The sequence below is a fragment of the Neltuma alba genome, unplaced genomic scaffold (genome assembly GCF_004799145.2).
Source record: "Neltuma alba isolate B1F8T4 unplaced genomic scaffold, ASM479914v2 tig00004988_pilon, whole genome shotgun sequence".
Classification (NCBI taxonomy): Eukaryota; Viridiplantae; Streptophyta; class Magnoliopsida; order Fabales; family Fabaceae; genus Neltuma; species Neltuma alba.
The window spans coordinates 12,246-25,027 of NW_021633936.1; positions in this window are offsets into that span (position 1 = coordinate 12,246).

Below are 12,782 nucleotides of genomic sequence, written 5' to 3' on the forward strand. Positions count from 1 at the left end.
GAAACAATTCAGTTTTGTGTGCTTAGTGCAACTACAAGGGAATTGAGGATGAGTGGGTGCATATATATGGTCATGTATTTTATCCTAGGATTAAAAGTCATTCTTGCTCCCGAAGTTTTCGTAAAAGAGCCGTGGCATCAGAAAAGTTTTTTAGAGCAATTTCGCCAATTGCAAAATTATAAGATTTAGCGATTTAAATGCTTTAGTTTTTTTTTTCTTAACGTAAAGTATTCAAATTTTAAAAAATTGTAAAAATCGGAAACTAAATATTTTTTATAAATAAAATATTAAAATGTCATATATTTTATGTAGAATTTAATAATAAAAAATTAAAAAAAAATTTGGACAAAGCCTCAAAATTAAAAAACAGTTAGAGGATAACAGGCAACAATTTTCAGAGAAGTGGTAGGAGAAAAGAACAGTGAAGGAAGAGATATGGAGACACTTCTCAAGGCTTTTTGATTAAGAAGAAAAGAACAGTGAAGGAAGAGATATGGAGACATTTCTCAAGGCTTTTTGATTAAGAAGAAAAGAACAGTGAAGGAAGAGATATGGACACGTTTCTCAAGACTTTTTGATTGAGGTGGGTGTTGCTTTTGATGGGTTTCGTTCATATGATGAGGCACTTTAATGCTTTGCTTCCTTGATGCCAAGAAAAGTTAGAACTTTGAAGAAAGAAAAATGGGAAGAGGAGAAACAGAGAGAAGAAAAAATCGGAGTCGCTTGGATAGAGAGAAGAAAAAATAAATAACTATTTAAATGGTTAAAATATTTTTATTAAAATATATCATATTTAAAAGGAAAAATGGCAAATAAAAACCCTTAAAAATATAAAATTGCAATTTCGGTACTTCAATTCACAAAATTGCTATTAGAGACTGGTCTTAAATTGCAATTATGAAATGAAGTTCAAATGACTCAAATGCCCTTTCTTTTCTCTTTCTTCCAGCACCCCATTTCTTTCTCTTTCCTTCTTCTCTTCCTCTCTCTCTTCATCCTTCTCTCCCTCTTCCTCTCTCTCTCTTCCTCTCTCTTATGATATCATAAACTTAAATTTCTGACTTCCTTTCTCTCTCTCTCTCCTCTTTTCCTTCTCTTTCCTTCTTCTACTCTCCTTCAATTTCATTCTTCTTCTCCAAAACCGTGACTTTCTTTCATGTTTTTTTCCAACTCATTGATTTGCAATGTGAAAAATGAAAACATGTTAACCGTGTAGCTTCTATATTTAATTTTCTGCAAAACACGCAATGCTAATATAGTACTCTTCATATACAAGCTCTCATTCTCCATAATCTCTCTTTATTCCACAATCTCATCTCCTGCTGATGTACTCAAACTAACAATTATTACCTCCTTCCATTGTAAAAAACTGGTTGTTGTCAAAGAATTCTGGAATTTATCATTTCAGAAGAGAAATGTAAATTTGTATGAAAACCTTATCAGAAGTGACAAGTTCACTATGCCAAATGACAAGCTAAGTATGGTAAATAACAAGTTCCTATAAGGTTTTCATACAATTTCAAATTTCTCTGTTAAAATGATTGAATTTTCTTATTAATTTATGAAGTGACAAGTTTACTATGGTAAATGACAAGTTGAATTTGACAAATGACAAGTTCTCATAAGGTTTTCATACAATTTCAAATTACTCTTAAAATGACTGAATTTCCACATTGATTTACGAAGTGACAAGTTTACTATGACAAATGACAGGTCGAATATGACAAATGACAAGTTCCCATAAGATTTTCATACAATTTTAATTTTTTCTATTAAAATGACTGAATTTCACATTGATATGAAGTGACAAGTTTACTTTGGCAAATGACAAGTTGACTTTGGCAAATAACAAGTTTCCATAAGGTTTTCATGCAATTTCAAATTTCTCTATCAAAATGACTGAATTTCCATATTGATTTACAAAGTGACAAGTTTACTATGACAAGTGACAATTTTACTATGACGAATGACAAGTTGAGTTTGGCAAATGACAAGTTCCTATAAGATTTTCACACCATTTCAAATTTCTCTGTTAAAATGAATGAATTTCCAATTGATTTACGAAGTGACAAGTTTATTATGACAAATGACAAGTTGACTTTGGTAAATGACAAATTCTCATAAGGTTTTCATATAATTTTAAATTTTCCTGTCAAAATGAATGAATTTTCACATTGATTTACGAAGTGACATGTTTACTATGACAAATAACAAGTTGAGTATGACAAATGATAAGTTCTCATAAGATTTTCATACAATTTCAAATTTCTTTGTTAAAATAACTGAATTTCCATATTGATTTACAAAGTAACAAGTTCACTATGGTAAATGCTAAGTCGAGCTTGGCAAATAATAAGTTCCCATAAGGTTTTCATATAATTTCAAATTTCTCTGTCAAAATGACTAAATTTTTACATTGATTTACGAAGTAACATGTTTACTATGATAAATGACAAGTTGAGTATGACAAATAATAAGTTCTCATAAGGTTTTCATACAATTTCAAGTTTCTTTGTTGAAATTAAAATTTATAGATTTCTGATAGCAACCATTTCTGATAAGCAATAAATGACAAGCTCAATAAGGTTAATGTCAAGCTCACTGAGTTGAACCCCTTGTGAAAGGAAACTAATTACGAGTTGCACCTCATGCAATCTTGAGTCTTACATTCCATCATAAAGTTGACTTCCCTTCCTCATTCACATGCAATGAATCATCCAAGCTTTCATTCTTTAAGGAGGAGTAGATTATGAATTTATCACCCATCAAATTGAAATGCATTTCCTGATCTAACCATAGTCCTCAAAGAATTTCTTGATACCTTGTTCTATTTGGAACAATTACCCTGTATGCAGGACCAAATCCAATGTGATCTAGGTATGTTTTCTGGGTATGTACACAAAACAAAATTCAAACTAAAAGACACATACACATTAAAATAGCCTTTGACTTTCTCCATGAAACTGATAAATTGACTAATGAATGGTAATCATGAATTTTCATTTCTTGATTTCCTCCATAACTACCTGACTTACAAAGACAATATCAAAGACAAAATAAAGGCAGAAGGAGGAATTCAAAATGAGCCTAAGCAAGGATAAGGCGTAAGTATCTTCAAGCTTTTGGTATAGTTTTCATAAATTATGGTAAGGTAATTATTAGATATGCAAAAGTCCTGTTTTAGACAGGAGAAAAACATAATGACTTGCTAATGTTCTGGATATATCCAAGGTCATAAAAGATGAATCAAATAATGTTCTAGATTTGGTACTTAGTTCAAGTAAGGGATGGAAATCATGTAATAGATGATTAAGAATAGAATATCACACTCTATAAGCATTACACATATCTTAAACAAGCATAAAACAATGCTCCAACATGCTTTGCTACAATGTTCCTTCCCTCTGCGAGACAAGGAATAATAATTTCAAACTAGACTTTCTCTTCAAAATCCAACAAACCATTGCAATATTTTTTTGTTACAAGATAGATAATAATACAAGCTGAAACTTTACCAAATGTTCTAAAGTACAGATCCTTCTTCCCTGTAGCATGGCCAATTCTAGCTTGCCATCTACCTTGTTGGTGAGCCTACAAGATTAAAAGATTTGATTTAATCATTTTTCCCAGTCAGCAACAAAGTTGAATTTCACCAATGTGATTTAGCTTCTTAATCTCAAGAGATGAAAAATTGAAATTGAAACCATGTAAAAATGCACATTCATGGCACTAACTAAAATAAAAAACAGTTTTCTACTCAGCAATAACAGTGAAGTCTACATGAAATGAAGCTAAGGCCAAACAACACCCTTTTACGAAAAAGAATAAATCAGTTTTTATAGAAACAGGTATGATACACACCAATGGAGAAAATTAAAAATTTTTAAGTCATGTCAAAGAAAAAGCAAGTGTTGGCATGCTCAGCAATGGTTAAAGTTGTGGCACACCACCTTACGTAAAGTCCTACAAAAGTTTATGAGCAATTTTGTTAATCTCACAAGTGAAATCAAGTCTAACAATGCTTGACAAATTCAAACCCAAAGGATCGTTAAATGAAATCAAACTGACTCAGAAATTCACTATATTTGATGCAAATCTATGTGAGAAGAGCTGAAGATAATAACAAACCATAAGGTAAATTTTTCTCGGTGATAAGGATAGAAGAGGTGAAAGTGAGGAAGGGGCAAAGGTTCGTGGCTATGAAAGGTGGAAATGGAGATAAGGTTTTGAGCTATGGCAGAAGAATTAGAACATAGCAGCGTCTTTCTCTCCCTCTCTCCCTCTAAATTCTGAAGTGAGAGAAGCGGTTTGGGTGAGGATTAGAGTGTAATGCTTTGATCTTGATTTAGCAGATTCAGCAGCAGCAAAGAGAAGGACGAAGAGAGAGAGAGAGAGCAAGAGAAGAAAGAAAGAGAAGGGGAGGACGAGACGGAAGGAAGAGAAGGGGAAGGGCATTTTTGACTTTTATCCTACATTTCATAATTCATATTTAGGACCCGGTCCCTCAGGGCAATTTTGTGAATTGAAGTAGTCAAATTGCAATTTTATATTTTTAAAGGTCTTTATTTACTATTTTTCCTATTTAAAATCAAATCAAATATTGTAATAAGAAAATTATACTAATATTAGTATCATCAAATAATTTAAAATTTAGTTATTTGGTTTATGCCTATTTTTATATTATTATATTTTAAAACCAAATTATTTAATAAAAATATTTTTATAAGATAAAAGATTAAAAGTGAATAACTTTTCAAATTTTGAAAAAATAATAAAAATAAATATGGAGAGAATGAAGTCAAGAACTTTCCAAATCTCTCCATATATTAAGAGAAAATTTAAAGAGACAATGAAGTATGAAGCCCACCCTATTATTTCTTTCACTTTTTCTTCCTCTTCCGTTTTCTCTTGTATCTAAGTGGCAAAAGACTTATTTTTATTCTTATTTTTCTGTCTTGTTTTCTTTCCTCTCTAGTTTTTTGTCCTCTTTAATTTTCTCTCAGTTCAAGTAAGGGGTAAATTTCTCTCCTCAGCCACGCTGATGCCACATCTCACTAGCATTGCATCTTGAAGTCAAATTTTGTCAGTAGGGATAATATTGCTAGAATTTTAAATTTTCAAAACCAATTTACATAAAAAAAATTTTATCGCTAACATTTTTAAGTGAAAAATTTGGGGATAAATTTGCAGGGTATCCCTTTTATCAAAAGCATGCTCTTTGGCTTTTTATTTTGAGCAAAATCATAAGCATGCTTTAAATTTCACTTCTCTTTGTCGGGTTAAAAAAAAAAATCCATTTCTGTTTATATAAACGAGAAATTACACTTTCATCTCTAGCAAACAAAGCTAATGTTCACTAAAAATACCAAAGTACAGCTAGGGGTTAAGTGACGCCTCTTTCATGAGCCAGAGTATGCATCAAATTAAACTGCTTTTTAATCAAAAGCATTCTTTAAATTCCACTTTTCTTTATTATATATATTTTCAATTAATTCTTTTCTAGTCACTTTTTTCATATATAAAACTGATTTTTTTATTTTTTTTAATTTAATTAGCAAACTAATGCACTCCGCAAGTCAGGTGCACCCAAGGCAACTTATGTGCCACTACACCACAGAGGGGTTGGCTCAAAACTGATGTTTCATTGGCTGTGCATTTCCTAAATTACCGGCCAATGTGAGTGGGTGTTAAAAAAGAATAACATTACTCTAATTTTAATACTTTCGGGCTCACGTCGTTTCCAAAAAAAATTTCTTATACCCATAGCTTTCATGTGAAAAACTTTAGAGACAAAAATGGACATTCTCCCTTTATCTTAAAATGAAAATGGAGAAAATAATGATATTAATTAAAATACGGGTTAAGGTGCATCTAATATTTTAAAATATTTTGTAGTACATTTAATATCCTAAAATATTTTTAAAATAGGTTTAACACCTTAAAGTATTTTTTTTGGTGCATCCTACACGATAAAATATTTTTTAGATATATCTAATACTTTAAAATATTATTTGGTACATCTAGCATCAAGGTAAAAGAAAAAATTATTTCAAGGACATAGACCTGCCTAAAAAATACTTTAAGGTGAAAAACGCATATGAAAAATATTTCAAAATATCAAATACACCACAGAATATTTTAAGACATTGAATGTTCCTGGATGCACTTAAAAAGATATGCCTTTAAAAGAACAATTTACCATGTGAATAGTTGATACCTCACCGATTGAATGCGCCATAACGTACATTGAAGAATTTGGTAATCAAAAGTCTCATTTGAGTGACCTTGGTACAAATCAATGAATCAATTCATGCGTCTATATTTTCATCCAAAGAATTGAATAATGTGAGCTTTAATTATATCCTATTCTCTTTTCGAATTCGATGCACTCAAATTTTAAGAAAACAAAAATTACCTGTCTATATTAACTTTTTGATGAATTAGACAAATAAATTTGGTTCAGCCCATCGGCATGCTCAAATCCCGAGACAATACAATGAATCAAATTCAAATATGCAATCACATACTAATTAATTACTACTCCGATCTTAAATATAAAATTCAGATAATATATAAGATCTATTTTATAATATAAATTATACTATAAAATAAGTTTTATATTTAGAACTGGAAAAGTACTTTGTTTCTTTAACGTCCATTTAACTCTTTATTATCCACTTTATATATTTTAAAAAAATTCACTCTATATATAGTAGTTTTACCCACACTCTCTTATATTACCTTAGTTCTTAATATAAAAGTTGATTGACTAATTTGAGTAGATTAAAAAAGTTTGTTTAATTAATATTTATAATAAATAAGTATTATCTTTTCAAAAATACCCTTACTAATAATATATATTAGCCAAAATTACAAACTAAAGAAACATTTAACATATATAACTATTACAAGAATTATTTTAATAAAAAAAATAAAAATAAGAGACAAAGTGGATTAAGGTTTTATATTTATGATTATATTGAAAGTCATTAAGCCCGTACATGCGTGTGTTTCTTTGTCTGTCTTTCCTTTTGAGAAATTTACTAATCTAGTAGAAAATAGGAAAAACTAATTTGAAGATCCTTATAAGTTCCTTATATTTTTTTCTTTTTATGGGGTCTTTTAATTTTATAATGTTAAACCTATTAGTCCCTTAGAGCTAAATCGGTTAACAGTGTTAAATTTTTTGTTCGTCATGTCTAAAACATTTTTGCCCTCTCTCTCCTTGCGCCATATCCGACCCATCTCTCCCCTCTCCTTTATTCATTCAACAAGTTTATCTTCTTACCCAACATTCTTCCTAGTTATAAATGGCTCATTGTTGCTTTTAACCTCTCCCTTACACCTTCCCTTCCCTTGGTTGTAATGTCACTGGGACCCTCTTTGGCCACCTCACAATCACTTGTCCATTGCCAACCAGCTTGAACCCCGTTTGGAGAATTATGATAACAAGAAAAGCATGAAAAAAGACAAACGTGTCGGGTTTGTGAGAAGAAAAGTGGTGAGTGATTCTTTTGAGCCAAAAAACAAGTACTGTTGCAAAATCATCCATGAAGACAAAAATAAAATACTACAAGTATCTGGGTTCCTCTATCCAAGCAAAATTAAATTTATAGCTAAAATTATGGAAGGGTTGAGAGCAACGGTGAGCCAATTATCAGTGAGGAGACGGTGAGTAAAGAGACAAAACTAAGAAAAGAATGAAGGAGAGAGGAGAGCTTGGTTAGATATGGTGGAAGGAGAGAAAAGGCAGAATGTTTCAGACTTGGGCTAACAAAAAATTTAACACTGTTAATAGATTTAACTTTAAGGGACTAATATATTTAATATTATAAAATTAAAGGACCCAATCAAATGAAAAAAAAGAAGAAGCAGAGGGACCTGATTCAAAATTGATGAAAACGGTAAGAATCTTCAAATTAGATTTCCCTAGAAAATATAAGCAAACTTATCCTTTAAACATAAACATTCCTACTTCCCTTTATTTTCTAGTTTACTTGAATTTCCCATGTTTTGACAAGAAAGGTGTGCCTCGGCAATATGTGAGGAAGTAGGGAATTTGATAACGCCTTGAAACATGCACATGGATGAGACTAATATCGTTCACTTAAGTTTTGGGCAGTAATGTAAACTGTTAATTTTTTTTTTTTAAAGAAAACTCTTTTATACTACTACATGTTTGATGGTACTTCTACGCCCACTAAAAAATATACTGTTTGATGCACTTTTCTGAAAATTTATGAAAATTTATGTATTTTTATGTATTTTTTTTTGAGCTAGAGGTAATTAGATACTGTTGTGGCTTTGTTGGGCCAATTTTAACATTGTGTCAATTTTTCCCTCTGATTTTGCAAATTCATAAGTGGTTTCGTAAGGAGTTTTTACACTTTAAAAACAAAATTGAGTGTATTACATGTCTTTATCCAAGGTTTTTGTTATTCTTACTTATATCCCAGTTGAAATGGGTTTGGGCTTTAATCAAGCTAAGAACGAATTACGTATGACCCATTAAAGTAAAATACAAGAGAAGAACGACTCTTCTTAATTATCATCACTTCACTATCTGAAGGACAGATCCAAAGCATCGTCTCCTTTGCTAAAATATTTATTTAGCCTTTGTGAAACAATATTTATACAAAATTTAACCCCTCATTTTATGTTTTAGCCCTCCCAACTACTTCAGCCCTGCATCCATCTTGCAAGAAAGTTCTTAGCTAAATGGTAAGGATTCAGTTTGGCGAAAGTGGTAAAATATTTGAGAAGATACTCATATTTATTGTCCGAAATTAAAACCATCAAATATAATTGCCTTCACTAAAAAAGATATCTATAGTTGGGGGGGAGCTATCAAATTCATTCTCTATCTTTTTTTTGGCCTTTTTCAAAAGTATTACCTCCTATCTTTAATGTAAGACTTGGTTAACTAATTTGAAAGGATTACAAAAATTATTAAATTACTTTAAAGTATTTATATTTATTGTTTCTCTTCCAACAAATTTTTCTTATTTATAAATTGACATATAATCTAATGATACATATAACTATTTTAAAAAGATTATATGATATATGCTATAATTAAATAATTTTAGTAATTTTTTAATTTATTCAAATTAGTCAACAACAATGTCTTTTTCAGAGATAGTAGTATCATATATCTACCAAAGACTATTTTTCTAGTATAATATCTTGCATATAAAAAGCATCTAATAGGGATCGCTCCTGCCTTCGGTAGCTTAGGGTGAGGTTACAGTACACACACACACACGTGTGTGTGTGTGTGTGTAAGAATCAAGGAATCAAGGAACCAACCATAAACATCTACTGAGATGAAAAAAAAAAGAAGCATAAACATAAATTGGGCAGCTTCAAAATCAGCGTCCCACTTCCCTACCCCACTAAATTAATTATCATTTGGTGACAAAAGAATTTTGCATGAGCAAATAACTTAATAGAAAATTCCAGATGGAGGTATCAATTCTTCTTCAGTGGTCCATCCATTATTACATAATTAAAATGATAAAATTATTGAATTAACTAATAAAAACCACATTCCTAACCTCTAAATTCAACAAAATAACGTCCTCTAAATAGTTGTTTACAATGTAATAACCACTAAGAAACTATTACAGCAGCACAATGTATATCAATATGAAACATCATATTAAAATGTCATGTACTTCCTTCAATCATACATACAAACACATAAGATACAAATGATCAAATTACATAGAATAAATAGCTGGTTAAAATTAAAGAAAAATAGTAAATATATAAAAATGTATTTTATTTCCTAAAAATACTTTTTTCTTATAAATATGACTTGGTTACTTCTAAAAACTGTATTTTGCACATGGGACGATCGAAAGGGAGAATATAAAATAATGACACTACTAATAATGCAATTAATGAGTAGTTATTAATGATTAATTACTACTCCTCCGGTCCTAAATATAAAACCCTTATATACACACTAGTATAAGGGTCTTATATTTAGGATCAAAGGAGTAGTATTAAGCTATAAAATTGTAGGTTACTAGAAAATAATAGAGAAAGAAAGGAGTACTAATTATTAAGAGGCAAACCGGTGGGCACTGATAAGGTCTTGTTGAAAAACCATCAAATTAAATTATATAATTTAAAGCCTTCATGCCAATGCCATAATAGCACGTGGTGGCGTTTGATGGCTAATCCAAGGACCACCCTCTGATATCAATTCAATTGGTAGCCGTCTGCTTCTTAATGTGTCTTGCGTGTTGTATTCCTTTCATCTTCATCGTTTAAACTTCACATGAATGGTTTTTATTTTTTTGGATAATTCTTTGTTGTATTTTTTTAACTGTAACTTGCACATCTACTGCTGGCAAAAAAAAAAAAAACTTGCACATCTACTATATCTCTACGATTAATAACACTGGTTAAAATTAGTTACGCTTTACCCGCTCTAACAATTATTTAATATTTAATACGCCATCTTTCGGCCTTTTTTTTTTAAAAATTCACAACGACAATTAAATGAGTCTGATCTAATCCATTTTACAAGATGTTTAAACATGTAATGCATTTTTTATTTTTATACTCTAATTAATTATATGTTTTTTTATCTGTTTTTTCTTCTCATTCTTTTTCACTCACTCTCCTCGTCAATGAGATGTTTTTGAAAAATAAATTATTATTTTTACATATTTGTTATCTTTAATTAATATTTCAATTTCAATGTTTAAAGAAATTCCTTGCTTCTTTATGCTGCCATATTCTTGATTAAAAAAAATATTATCAGAGCAAACAACAATTAAAAAAAAAGCATCAGATTAATTATGTAAACCAGATCAAAAGGAAACAAAGAATAATTAAGAGTATAAATATAGTTCTAGATTTCATTCTGGACATATTATTTAGAATTCAAGTAAACTTTTTTTTTTACCATCAATCATCACTGTCTTTAATCCAAGCATATTCTAAGGAAAACTTATTAAACATACATTCGATTGAATCAAAAGAAAATATAACTTCATATAAAAATTTCCACTTCATTCTCACTCCTACCAAACAACAGTATCAGGAAAAAGGTTCATCAATGCTCCAAGTATAATAACCTAAACTATAACATCTTCAGCGAAAAAACAGAGAAAAATGAAAGCAAAAGTATCAGAGAAGTCCCCGTGCGCGCGCGCGCGCGCATACGTAAATTGCCTCTTCCATCCCCAGCTGAGCTTGGAGATCAAAGTGATGGTTGAAATGGAAGACACGGGACGAACGTCGAGATCATCCATCGCTTTGTATGGGACCAATGTTTTCAAAACTCCTCTCTTACTCGAATCTATTAATGGTATAGCATAGCTCATGCGACCTCCCCATCTTGGACACGCCCTGTTCATAAACGGCTCTTACACATGTAAAGATGGCAAATTTAGGAGGTTTACAAGTTCAAAGGAATCTCCCTTCCAATAGGTTAGTTTTTTGAGATTGATCTCTCCTCTTAAACTTATGCTTATTATATTAGTGTTTTCCTTGAGAGTTAACTAATTGGAGAGGACTATTTGTGAAGGATTATCACCTGTAAGAAGACTGAGTGAAGTGTCATAGAAAAAAACCACTGGGATGTTGGCTCCTAAGGAGATGCTTTGTTAGGAATTCCACATTGAGAAATCTCATTAGTATTGTGGAGTTTATAATTTTAAGGATTCCTCCTTCTAATAAGTTAGTTTTTTAAAGTTGGGCTCTCCCCTTAAACTTATACTTATCACAGGTTTGGAGAAGGTTCCTGATGAGACTAGTGAAGCATTGGTCTTGTCTTACTTTGGATTGATCAGATAATCGTCATTGAGATTCTCCATGCTTTCGCGGAGTTTGCCTAAAGAGCCAACCATACCATTGTGCTAATGGGTAAGCGAAGCAGGTTGAATAGAAAGTCAATGAAGGCTTTTGAAGCATCGGCGAAGAGAACTCTTTCTGCTTTTGGGTAGCTTCAACCTCACCTTTGATGATGATGATGATAAATGAGTGTTAGAGTGAAAATCAAATCAACTTATATAAAAAATTTTGTCTTAATTTACGTAAAATTAATTTTTTAAAAATACATTTTAGAATATGTAAAAGAAATTTTATCTTAATTTGCATAAAGATTTTGTCTGTCACAAAGCAAATCAGTTTTTGTGTTGGTAGCAAATCAGTTTTTTCTGGGGAAAATGACATTGAGGTCCCATGGAGAACAAAATACATCAAATAGATCCCCTGAAATCTGATAATTTTTTTGAAGTCCCAAAGGGACTTAGATGTAATTTTCAGAATCTACTAATTACCGTTTTGCCCTGCCCCTGCCATCAGAAAAAAAAGACGGGAGAATGAACTTTGAGGATTTCCCGCGCAAGAAGCTTGAGGGAGAAGACATTGGGAAAGAGAGAAGGAGCCATTGATGATGAAAAATCTTCTCCATTACCATTATTGAACTCCAAAGTGCTTCCATGTGAATCTTCACAAATCTTGAGGTGTGAAACTTTCTTTTCTCTCCTCTCCTACCTTTCTTCACAGATTCTGGATTTGTTTGGGAATGAGAAATCAAAAAATTATTTTTGCCTTTGGTATTTCAAAGCTCTTGTTTGTTGTTTAGGATTCAGAAGTTAATGAATGGAAAAGCTATGTTTTTGGTTGGTGTGTGTTGTGATTTAAGTTGGGTGTGTAGAATAATAATGGGTGCTCTGTTCTTGGGTGGTTTTCCTCTATTCTGACGCTACTTTAGTGGCAAAGGAAGAAAAAGATGAAGGTTAGTGAGGGTAAAAACCCTT